We start from the raw sequence: 13,109 nt of genomic DNA on the forward strand, positions 1-13,109 counted from the left end.
TGTACCAGTTTTTGTTGGTGTCCCTACAGCTGTATGACAAAACAGTAAAGATTTGGACTTTTCACCAAAGTCTGCCACTTTGAGCACTACACTGAAGGCATCTGTTGTGGTTTAGCCCCAGCCGGCAACCAAGCATCACACAGCCACTCACTCACCCTTCCCGCCTGGTGGGATGGGGGAGACAATCAGAGAGCAAAAGTAAGAAAGCTCATGGGTTGAGATAAGAACAGTTTAATAACTGAATAATAATAATAATAATAATAAAAAAAAACTAATGAAAAGGAAAACAAGAGAGACAGAGAGAAGCAAAACCCAGGAAAAACAAGTGATGCAACCATTCACTACCTGCCAACCAACACCCAACCTGTCTCCAAGCAGCAATCACTACCCCCCAGCCAACCCCCCCCAGTTTATACACTGAGCATGATGTCATATGGTATGGAATACCCCTTTGGGCAGTTTGGGTCAGCTGTCCTGGCTGTGCCCCCTCCCAGCTTCTTGTGCACCTGGCAGAGCATGGGAAGCTGAAAAAGTCCTTGACTGGTGTAAGCACTACCTAGCAACAACTAAAATGTCAGCATGTTATCAACATTATTCTCATACTAAATCCAAAACACAGCACTATGCCAGCTACTGAAACCAGGACAGCACTGAGCCACAAACCTGGTAGATGGGAATATTGTCCTGGCTTCAAACCAGGGAAGGCAGTGAGGCATGGGATAGCTCTGTGCAAATGCTATTACATTTGAGGCAACTTTTTCAGTTTCTATACTGAAGAAATAAGCCTTTTACATCATTGAGGTTTACTCTCATTTAATCTAATAGCCAACTCCTTTTGTGTGTCACTCAAGATCCAGTCCTCTACCCCATTTCCATTTAAGCACAGGTGTTTCTTATATTTTCCTAGAAAAACTGCTTTTTCATCAGCTGAATTTAGCCTGTTTTTAACAGAATTGCTTTATAAAAATCCATGCTTTCCCATTTCCTGCTTGTTTCCGTTATGGGAAATTTCATTTCTGGGTGTCATCTTTGACTACCTCCTATCTTCATCCTAGACAAGTGTGATCTTTTTATTATGTTTGTGCCTAATTCATATTGTGTGTGTAGGTGTCAGCCTTTTTATGTTCAAACAACACTGAATAAGAAACTTAGAACCTTCTGTCTGTTTTGTATCTAATACACAGGAATAATTTTTAATGAGCAACAGGTACCTGTGGCTCCTCACACTATCATGTGTTGCACCAGGTAGAGCTGCCAGTCACACCTGCCTTCTCCTTAGATGCTTTGGGTAGTTGTGCTGCAGTGTGATGATAACATCATTTATAAACAGCATCCTGCTGCCACAACAGGAGTAACTTCTCTAAAGCTGCCCACCTTCTTTCTCTTTGTGATTTGTACATATATAATGGTACTAAAAGTGTAACCACAAGTAGGCAGAGAACAGGAGCTGCTTGGCAGCCTACCTTAAATAATTGTTCTTGCTGTCAGGAAAATCAATGTGCCCCCTCTTTTCCATTTCAGAGACCTTTATGTGACAGCACCCTTGATAAATAACTGTTATGACAGAACAGAGCCATTCTCACTTAGTTTGAGGTGCTTCCTAATCCTAGATCATCTCCCACCTAGTTTCTTAAATAGGCCAATCTATAGGTCCAAAGCCAGACAGTACTATAGTAGGCTGGAGCCTGTGACATATGTCCTTGTGATAACTGTAAGAAGGAGAGTTGTCTGCCACAGATACTCCCCCAAATTCAGCAGATGAGAAATATGACTCTCATTTATATCAGTGGGCATTAGGCTTCTCTGATTTTTCAGCAGCACCAGCTGGGTGCCCTGACCTTCTGGATATGGTATTTTGGTGGTGTTCAGTTCCAGACAGACAGACACGACAGCTGGCTGGGTCTCATTTCCCACTACCAAAGCTTAGGCAGTTGTCACCAATCGGGACAGCAGGGCTTCAAGGCACCATGTTGTCCCACTCATTGACAGATATTACATTTTCTGCAGCACATTGTGTGTTGTGTATGAGGTTGGCTCTCTTGCCCCAGCCCAAAATAGCAACTCATAGGAGTTATAGACACAGTCAGAATCATAGAATCATAGAATCATTTAGGTTGGAAAAGACCTTTAAGATCATCTAGTCCAACCATTAACCTACACTACCAAGTCCACATTAAACCAATCAAGGGTAGACTAGACTAAACCATGTCCCAGAGTGCCACGTCTACCCGTTTTTTGAACGCTTTCAGGGATGGTGACTCCACCACCTCAAAAACATACTGATTCATTGTGCCTTTGCTTTGTGAAGCAGACTGCTGTCATAAATGGTAAGAATAGTAGTGCAAAGAACTGACATGACTTGGGCTCAAGACTCACCTCAGGCCAATGACACGAGCAGGAATAAAGCACCACATATCTTTGAATGTATAAGCCTTTGTCATTGCAGGTTTGACTATGGGTGTTCATCCCTTAAGAACAGTTGAGAAACTCAGCAACGCATTGGATGGTAGTTAGAAAACAGAAAATTAACAACTGTTATTTGATCTTTTGGTTAAGCCCTAGTGCATACTAAGCTAGAACCAGTCCAAAAAGAGCAACTTAAGAGAACATGGATGCAGACAAAGCAGCATGCTGACATTTTACCCAGCAAGATGTGTTTAGCACCCACTTCCACCTCAGCCGAGCTGCCCACACCAGCTGCAAGGTCAGCAGAGATACGGCTGTGCTTGTGTCTTCAGGGCCAGGACTTGTGTCAAGGCTGATGCAGAGTTACATTGCACCACTTTCCCTAAAAGGGCACCAAGACATTTTACACCTAGATATGCCCACTGGCTGTGGGCAGAGACTTCCAGGAGCACTCTTATCTATCACCTCTGCTCCAGCCGGTGAAGTGTGTTTGGTCATGGCCTCCATGGAGCCAATACTGCTCCCATAAAGCAAACAGGCCCAGCTTACTTCTGGAGAGGACCTGCAGTGATTCCTGAAGCATTAGAGAAGCCTTCTGGCTTGCTTTGTACAGCTGGTCGGAAAAAACTCGCTAACCATCCGAACCCCAGCTTGATCTCATATGTTGTAGCTATATGGCTTTCATTAGTCATGACCCACACATGGTATTTAAATAGACAATAATAGATAGGCCAAGCTGAGGTGAATCATTTTTTCCAGGGTTACTGATGGCTTCATAACGTGGGATCACTGGTGCGCAGAAGCATGTGATGGAATTATGAGAGGCTGCTGATTACATTTGGCAGTAAATAGCGAATTTCCACGCAGCTAACTATAAAACCCGTTTATTCACTGGAAGTAAACAAAAGGTACACCCTATAAAGAAATTATTGACTTTTTTCTTGCATGTGTTGCGAGAACTGGGCTAATATCTTTCATCAACAGATGAAAAACACTGAAACCACTCAAAAACCAGCTCAGCAATGCAAAGACAGCCCTGCAGTTCACAGAGCAGGAGCAGTCTGATGTGCTACAGCCAGGAGACGCAATTGCAGCTATGAAACATTTCTGCAGCTGTGAAACATGTAAAAGATATCTCAGAAAGGTGGAACAATATGAAAGGAAAGCCTAAACAAAAAGTTGCACAGTGTAGCTGCTTGTAGCTCAGAACCTTTTGCAGACAGAAAATTGCTAATAAATAATTATATGTCACCACCTACTGGTAAACCTCTTTGAATGGCACTTGTGTGTTGTGTTCCACAGCAGTCATTGAACTGTGCTAGTCAGTATTTGTTTCTCGTTTCATACAAAATGGTATTTATTCTATGTGCCTATGTATTTCTCTTTTTTATTTACATACAAGTATAGCTTTTATGAAAGCTAACATAAAACTAGTTTCTGGGGAAGAATGACTTAGGTTTGTTCAGAGCATAGGTGCTTTGGAGGCCGTGGGGTTGCTGTTTGTGCTAATATGCTGGGTAAGACTGCTGAGGTTCCTGAGGGCTGCACTGAAAACCTGGCTTTTCTGGGGTCACTGTGAATGTTGCCATTGGCTTCAACAGAATCAGGGTTTTACTCTTCTCCAGCCATGAGAAGCAGCTATTTTTAGAGAGGAACAACAGCTGTCATCACACAGGATCCTGTACTGAGGGGACAGACCAGAAATTGAAGGTCCTTGTCCAGTATCAGTGTTGACTTGACACAGCCACCATATGTCCAGAAACTGGAAAGCATCAGCAATGCTCCAGGCACAGAGGAGAGAACACTGCCTGCTGTGTCCACTAGCAACAACAGACCTGACCTCCAACCATGGCATGCCATTGCCCAGCTTGCCCTCACTGTGGTTTCCAGAGATCAGCACTGGTTCCCAGCTACGCTTTGGCAAAGACCTGCCCTCACAGGGAGCAGTTAATAGCAGACAAGCCATTAAGTCCTGTGCCTCATCTCCATTGCACTCCAGTTTTTCTGTGCTTCCCCGTGAGGAAAAATTACTACTAGGAAATGGAATTGCGGCACCTCTTGATTGCTGCCTCTTCTGATCCCGTCTTATTTTCTCCACCATTTTAGAACTCTGTTGAAAGAGCATAAACTGGCTGCTGTTATCAAGTGATCATGCCAGAAATGTAGTATCTTCCCCAGAAAGACTGTAATCTCAAAAATAAATCCAACAGATCCCTAGCTGGATTCACCTTTTCCCTGGTTTTCTTGGGTCAATGGAAAAGGTGGAAGTCTTGTATACCCAAATAAGAATAGAGTATCTAAAAGAATAGGAGTAAAACAATATTAAAGATGCTGTAGAGAATAATGTCAATCAATTCAATTATTTAATGATCTACACAATCTATAATAAATTCATGCTACTACAGTATCACTCTACATCTCTATTTTAGCAACTGTCATGGTTGTTCAAAGGGCAGATTTTGTCTACATTGTACTCTGCCTTCTGCAAAATATGTGAGTCATCTGGCTCCAGGAAAATAGTGTGCTCAGTTTTCTCTTTTTTAATTATTATTTATTTTTCTGTAGATTGTCTGAATGTAGTATGGTAGAGATACAATTCTTTTGCAATCTGATATCTTTGTGATATCTCTGACCCTGTCTTTTTTTTTCATTATGAAGCACTCTGCATATACAATGCCTTTTATTTGTGTTAGGATAATCAACATTGGTGGGTTATAAAGTTGGACGGGCTTGGGAACTGGGTTTATTTTTATCCTCTTTCAGGACAATTGCCCCTGAGCATTTAAATAATAGTATGGACAGATGTTTCCTCTAATGACCAAATTAATATTTACATATTTATCCCAGAGTCCTCTGAATGTGCATATATATCAAATAATGAACTATGTTTGCTTACACCATATCAGTTCATTTTCTCTCTGGGATTTTCTTTGTTCTTTTGGAATGTCAATTCAAAATTTAGTAACCTTTCCATCAAAACCTGGAACTTACAATGCCACTCTCTTCCCTTTGATATCAAGCATTATAAACTAAATCTCATTATCAAATAACATCCTTTCATTTGAATGAGAGTATTTTAATAATATGTTGCCTTCCGGTATGACAGGTTTCCTTAAAACTGTAGAAAAGGGAACTACTAAACCTATGGTAGCTGGTAACAATTGAGAATATTAAGATTTAAGTAAGTTACTTTTTTCTAGGTATTGCAGAGAAGAAACTGTAAAGAAAGAGAGCAATTATGAAAGTGGAAACAAAAAAAAACTGAGACGGGAACCCAAGCAAGGAAAGGAAATGGATGCAAAATAAACCATGAGGAGTTATTACTACTCACTCAGTGCAGCAAACTGCATCTTCTTAAAGCAATATTTTTTTTTTTAAGCTCTGGAGCTGAATCGTATCATTTGATAACAAAACAGCAGCTTCTATATTATCCTATAACACCTAAAAGCCTAATTACAGGTACTCAAAACACTGAACAGGGAGAAATCAAAGCTCAGATGTGATTACAAAAATGATGCAGCTCACTACTACCAAATAGTAATTTGGAGAAAGGTAGTTAGGTAACAAGCCAGTAGAAAATTACTACAGTAAAAGTGTCTGGATGAACATGACAAGCTATTCTGGTATGCCCCAGCAGATGGAGCAGGGAATGTAACAGTACCTTCTGCCTTGCTTTGCTGTCCTTTGCTTTTCTTATGCTGCTGCTTTTTCTTTCTTTTTTTCCCATTTTTTTTTAAAAAAAGAAGTGCACCATCCTGTCCTGTTGCTCTTTTGCAACTTGTTGCATGGATTCATCTGCCTGAGTTAGCCATCCATTAAGTGTAGCTCTTAATTCATGTCCACGACTTCATCACGCTCACAACTCATTTCATATCTCCACTTAGAAGCCACAGAGATTGAGATGTTGGACGGTCCCTATACCTCCAAGTCTATGTCAGCAGTAGCAAGTGGTGTGAGACAATAGGAGTGGATATATAGAGTGAAATGGTGCTGAAGACCTGATGTCCATGCTATCCATATTTTTTTTTGCTTTTTTTTTCCTTCTGCCTTCACACTAGCTTTCTGGCCCAATGGACCAAATACTCAGCAGCAGAACAGACTAGATGTCATCCTGTATTGCAAAGGTTTACATTCATCTAAAATAAAAAAATGCACTTTGTGAATTCCAAGCCTGCCTCACCAAATGCAAACCAAAACATTGCAAGAGGGAACATCTGGAAGGTTTGCTTTGCACTCCTGATCCAAACTAAAATGCTGAAATATGGATGCCCAAATTTATTTCTACAAACATACACAAGACCTTCCCCCTTTTTACTTATACACCCAACTAAGATACTATTGCATGTGTCTTGCTGGACATCTAAATCTCACGATTGTCAGGGAAAAGATAAAAAGCTGGCCAAGCAAGTCAAACCAAAGGCTCCAAATCAGCAAAGAGGTTCAATCACAACCAAGAAAGCACCAAACCCTTTCACAGATACCTTGGCTGTTGGTTTAGCAGACACCTGAAATGGAGACTGAAGGACAGTAAGAGGGAAGGGTTGTTTTGCTGTTCTCCCCTCCAATGCAGGCATCTAGATTAAATCAATCTGGTTTTAGCTTTAACAGACTGGAAGATAGCTGCAAGGCTTTAGCAACATATTAGGAGAAGGCAGAGACTGGCTGGCCAGTTTGTAAAGGACTCGGCGGGCATGCAAGAAAATAAAATAACCAGTGACACCAGTACTTATTCTGTGAGAAGGATGGCATCTTCAGAATCACTCCGCTGTTTACAGCGATTTCCATCTTCTCTGTGCAGGTGCTGGTATCCCTCTGGTCCAGCAGCTTGTGTTTGTGCCAGTTCAGCAAACCTCACATCAGGTTGCTGAGAGGCTGGCTACATGCTCCTTTTGCTCCTGAAGCGATCACGCTGTGCAGTGCCATCCTCCACCACTGCAGTATGGAAGGAAATCAAAAAGTCCACCACCTTACCAGCAGGGTGCCATTTTGGCTGGGGGCCAGCTTGGGACCTGTAGTCATAGCGGGGACTCTTCCTTCAGGCTATGGCCACTGCAGATCTAAGGGGAGACAGAGGCCAACAGGGAACCAGTAGTTGGAAACCATCAGTGAGTTCCCCTTGATGGTATTTTCAGTGGCTGTTGTGGCCCCTTTGGGACTGGAGCAGTCTCCAGAAGTTTGGGGGAAATGGAGAAGCTGGATTAGCAATGACAGCTGGAAAGGATTCTCAGCCTGGAAATGCTGGGGGCTGCCTGGTGGGCAGAGAGAAGATATCATCACAGCTTTCCTCAGACAGTTTCTCTCTCGTTTCAGGACCCTCTATCACTTTTCCTTTGGATCTATATACAAACACAGGGATCATTCTCTGAGAGCACTCTTGGTGGATTGCTGCTAGCCTGTTGCCTAGGTATGGGAAATTTTGCCCAGAACAGTTGTACATAAATGTATCTTTCCATGTAGATACAATTGGACTGTACAAAATGTGAAGAACTAGATGAAGTGTGGGGCACACAGCTATGCGACTGACCCACATTTTACTCTTCCAAGGCAAAATATACGTGTGCTTCTACTGGTAGAATTACTTGAATATTATATTTTCCCCATCTCTGTGTGCTCCTTCTTATATTACAGTATTTATTGGAGGATACAAGTGAAGAATTGAAGAGTGAGTGCCTTTCTATATTGCAGCAGAAATCTGCCAGTCATAGCTTCAATCCTTTTCTGTGATATATTCCTCTTCATGATCATATATCTATGCAGCCAAACCTTTTTTCTTTTTTTTTTTTTTTTTTTTTTTTTGGCTAAAGGGAACTGTGGCAGTGAACAATGTCTTCATTGTGCAGAAGAAAGGAAAAATAAGGCATGATGTTGTAATAGACATAATATGAAAGCAACTTCAAAGTGTGAGGCTGCTCAGCTGTCCAGATTAGATAAAAAAAGATGAATATGGGACTGCATAAACAAACTGTTCAAAGCACAGCCCAGTAGCTTTACATGTGAATCAGCCTTCTGGCCTGAGAAAATTGAATTGCAACTGAATGCAGATGGCTAATTTGAAAAAATATCTGTCTGTGCTGATGTTTAACAAGTAATTCTGATTTTCCACGAGGAGAATTGCTGTAATATTGCATTTTACCCATTCCTTTCTATATGTTTTATTTTCTTTTTAACTTAAATAGGCAAGACCAGAGATCTACCACTTATGGCTTTGCTTTGCAGATGAAAAGACTTAAACCACAAGTAGAAAGACAAAAATGAAAAAAAGAAATACACAAAAAGAATATGGTAACATAGGAAGAAAAAACTGATGGATGAGGGATGACAGGTAGATGTTGCAGAGACCAGGAGCTGAGGAAGATAAAGACAAGACACGAGGTAAAAGACAGAAGCATTGAAACAGCTGGAAAGTTTACAAATGGGAACAAATGATTGCTTTTCTTAACAAATTGACAAATATTGGTGCTCCTGTAGCCATATGGCTCAAGACTCTGATCTCATAAGTTAAACAGGTTTGGTGTAGTCAGAAATGCGCTGGCAGACTTCCAGAAAAACCACTCCTGAGCTACAGAAAGCATTTGACTTGCTGAGTCAGTGCAGAGACAGCTCCCCAGAAAAGCGAAGGCGCTGTGCCAACACAAACACATGCCTTTGGATGAGCCACCTTCTGATCGCTCGTGGCAATTCAAGTTCCCACAACAGTCTCCCCCAAAATTTTCAGGTCGGTCTAAAGACTTCCAGTGGTGACAGATGTGAAAGGGAAAGTCTAATTATAACTGCTCAGCTGTGGTAATTTGTGACTGAGGAGTGACCTGGCATGGTGGGCAAGGAGGCTCAACTGCAAGAAGGGGTTAAACTATCTGGAAGCAGGAATGCCAGAGACAGAACAGACTTCTTGCAAGGGAGTGAAGTTTCCCTTGGTGATGAGATAAGAAACAGCCTCAGCATTGTCTTGTAGCCATTCTGGAATGGGAGCACCCAGGGGCTCAGGCTCAGGGGCCACCTTTGGGCAGCAGAGCTGGGCTGGAGAATGGACTCACGGTGTAGCTCAGGTGCCCCATGCAACCGCTCTCGGGATTGGTGCCGGTGCAAGTGTATATAAGGAATCTGCTTGTGATGCATCTTTGCAGACTCCATGTAGAACTGTGTATTGTGGTGGGACTCTGCCCAGTGCATAGTTCATTAAATTTTTCTTTTATATTTAAGCACAAAGGTGTGTTTAATTTGCCTCAAGGGGTACCGTAAAAATTCTCTGACACCACTGGTGAGCCTTGCTGAAGTGGCTGACGTCGCTGTGAGCCCCAGCTCTGCTTCGCCTCTTCTGCCAGAGGTTACAGCTCCTGCACCCACCTCCGTCCCACCACCCCAGCCCACAGGCCGGTGTCTGCTCAAATTTATCCTCAGTGGCCTTTTAAGACAAGTTGGCAGGCTCCCATCGAGGCATCAGAGCTCATGTTTCCTCATGCCACTCTTGCCGCAAGCACTTGTGCCCTGTGTTTGCGAAGTGTGAAGGAGAGGTGGCCAGGGTGTCCTCCTTGAGCGTACTGTTTGCCTAACAATCTCAGTGGAGCTTCTTGGGCAGTGGCACTCAAGCCCATCTAAATACCTGCTGCATTTTCACTTTCAGCTGACTCCAGTGTATTGCTGCGACCCAGTAAAGGCAGAACATAGAGGTAGGCTCCACCAGGCTATTTTATTTACATATTTTGAGGGCAGAGGGATCTCTGTAGTCCTCTAGTCCACGTTCATGCTTCATCTAGACCACAGAATGTCACCTAAATCAGAGACCATAACCTAGGCCTAAACCAGGCCGTATCTAATGTGGATATACAAAATGTTAATTTAGAGACACTGAGAGAAAGAAAAAAAGACTGAATCCCTGGGGAAGCAGTTAAACAGTAAAAATTACCTTTATTGTGAAATACATGCCTTGTTTCTACTATGCCTACCTTCTGTTTCTAGTCTTTACTACATGAAAACAAAGAATACAGATTTTTAAACACTGAAACGTGTACGTCAGAGACAGGAAAGGGCTGCTCAGGCTATTTAAGTCCTTCCCAGTGAAGTCCCACTTGTGGATTATGCACAGGAAGAGCACAGTCACCCCTCCCTCCTGCCCACATAGAGCTCAAATCCACCCCTTCCTCATCTCTCTTTCCTGGCTCCTCTCTCCTAGGACTGACTCGGGTCATGCATGAAGGAGCCTGTTGTCTCTGCAGGACCTCCGCTTCATCTGTTGTAAAGGTTGCAAGGTGTCTAATGAATGAGGAGGAGAGAGGAACATCCTACTGCTCACGCCCTGGACTGGCAGGCTGCAGAGCTGGATGCTGTTCCCACCTCTGCCGCAGAGCTCTCCTGCAGTGACAAACAAGTCCTCTCATCAGGCTCTCCACAAAGCGGTTCCTGTGTTTTCCTCATTTTCCAGTCGCCCCACAGAGGCCCTAGAGTCTAATTTGCAGAAGTGTTGGGCGCACGCAAATGTCTGTGAAGTCAGGAAGGTGGCGATTTAACAAAAAATCTTCTGTATTCTCACAAACATGAAACACAAGTTTGTAGAACTGAGAGGTCAGAATAATGCCGTATGAACGTATTCCAGTTAAGTACCTGAATTCCCTGTCTGTATCCTGGGAATTATGATAGAAAATAAATGAGTGATTGTTTGCACAGCACTTGGACACTAGAGTGTTACTTAGAAAAGACAGTGACAACATTAGTATTTCCATCTTTAGAGCGGAGTTTGAATAGCAGACAGGAAATCAGGCATGAAACTGCCAACTGAACAGTGGAAAATTATACACTCACTGAGCACCATCCACCCTGTGGGCTGAGGAGGGGACAATGAAAGTAATACGTTACATTGCCCTTAAAATATGGGATCAAATGTATATGAACAAGGAATCAGCAGCAAAGTGACCCAGGCAATTTTAATTCCAGCAGTTTCTAATGTTAAGTACCTTACTGGAGCAAAGCTCCTGCAATGTAGTTTCTTCTGTATAACAGGGTTTTGTGCTGAAATTCTTGTTTCTATATGCAAACTCCAAAAATTCTTGTTTAAAAAGCCTAGAGGTGCTCAGTGCAATGCAGCACAGTTATTTAAGCTGGTTTGGGGCGGGTTTGTTCTAGAAATACAAAAAATACATCAGGATGCTTCTTGCACCTGGCTTAGAGCAGGACCCATGAACTCCCTCATAACTACCCCAGGTACAGAACCGCTTTAATACAACTATTCTACTTCCAGTACTGACAGGGTGCTATCTTGCACAGTTTCTACATGTTTTGAGTGACCATTGATAAGGTGTCATTGTTGAATAGGTGGCGAGTTTCCTAATGGACAAAAGCACAATTCGTTTCCAGCTTCAAATGAGATGTGAATTTTTGGGTAACGACCGTGTATTATTTTATTAAGATTTTTGCAACTGCTAAGACTGATACTGATCAGTAGGTGGTTTCTATTATTCTTTGAAAGTTGGCAAAAGACTAGTAAAAAACCCCAAAAATAGTATACTGAAAATGGAAAATTGCCATGGGTGTTGTAATTTAAACAAGCAAAAATCTGATAACTTGGCCATTTGTTCCACCTCTCTCAAACAATAGATAATCTTTTTGCAAATACCTCAGGAACTAATCAAGAGCCATTTGTTTGGGTGATTGACCTCTGACTCCTTAGAGCTCCCCAGTCTCGGTGACGTTCTTAGAGAGGTACTGCTGGGCATTTCTGAGGCTCCCCCTCTGAACTCGAGGGCACAGAATTATCTCCTTTGTCCCAGGTCCTCAGTTCATGTCACAGAGAGACTGAGGCATGTGCCATCCCCTTCCAAGCTTTGGTCTCCCCAGGAAGGAAACTCAGACCTGTGGGTTAGACTAGAAGAGTAGCTGGAATTGCCTTTGGTCTGTGTGTTCAAAGGATGAAGACCCTGAGACATGCCAAACTGCACTGGTTGCACAGATCAGACATAGCCATTTTCTAGCAATTCTCTTTCTGTTTTACTATGTTTTGTTTAAATGAACAATATCTTTGTTTGAATCATCGTTATCTTTGAATCATCATTTAAATTAACAATATCTTTGAGAAAGCTTTTCAGTACAAGGTTAATTTTCTCTGTCCAAAAGCTGGTTTTAGCAAGGATGCATCCTCATATTGTTCTTCAAAATCTTTACTGAAATTGTGTTTCAAGATACGTTTGGAGATGAAGACGATGAGACTCACTTTTGTTACCAAGGTGGATGTCCCCCGGATGGACATGGTGCCAGAGGTACTGCCTGTAACCAGGACTTTGCTTGTTCTTAGATCATGTATCATTAATGTGCTCTGTGTGCACACAGAGTATGCCAGCAAGTAATAGACTATATGAAGCCACTTTCTTTATGATGATGTCCTAGCAAAAATGAATGTCCATTACAGTCTTGTGGGTAAAATCAGAAAGTGTGCATTGACAATGCAGGTCTGACATCCACTGACAAACGATTCTACCTTGATAGCAGGCTGTCTCGAAAGACTATGACAAGAGATAAAGTAATGCAGAAATAGCAAATAACACCCTAGCCTTCTGGAGAAAAGAGCAGTGTCTTCACAACGAGAGGGACATTCAATGTCAAACCAAAAGAAAACATTCCCCTTCAGCTGTCAGCACCAGCGTCCAGCAGAATTGCACCACCTGGACAACTGTCAATTGCACACCTACAATTTCCATGCTTATGGACACTACAGT

Source organism: Pelecanus crispus, chromosome 2, assembly GCF_030463565.1.
Source record: "Pelecanus crispus isolate bPelCri1 chromosome 2, bPelCri1.pri, whole genome shotgun sequence".
Classification (NCBI taxonomy): Eukaryota; Metazoa; Chordata; class Aves; order Pelecaniformes; family Pelecanidae; genus Pelecanus; species Pelecanus crispus.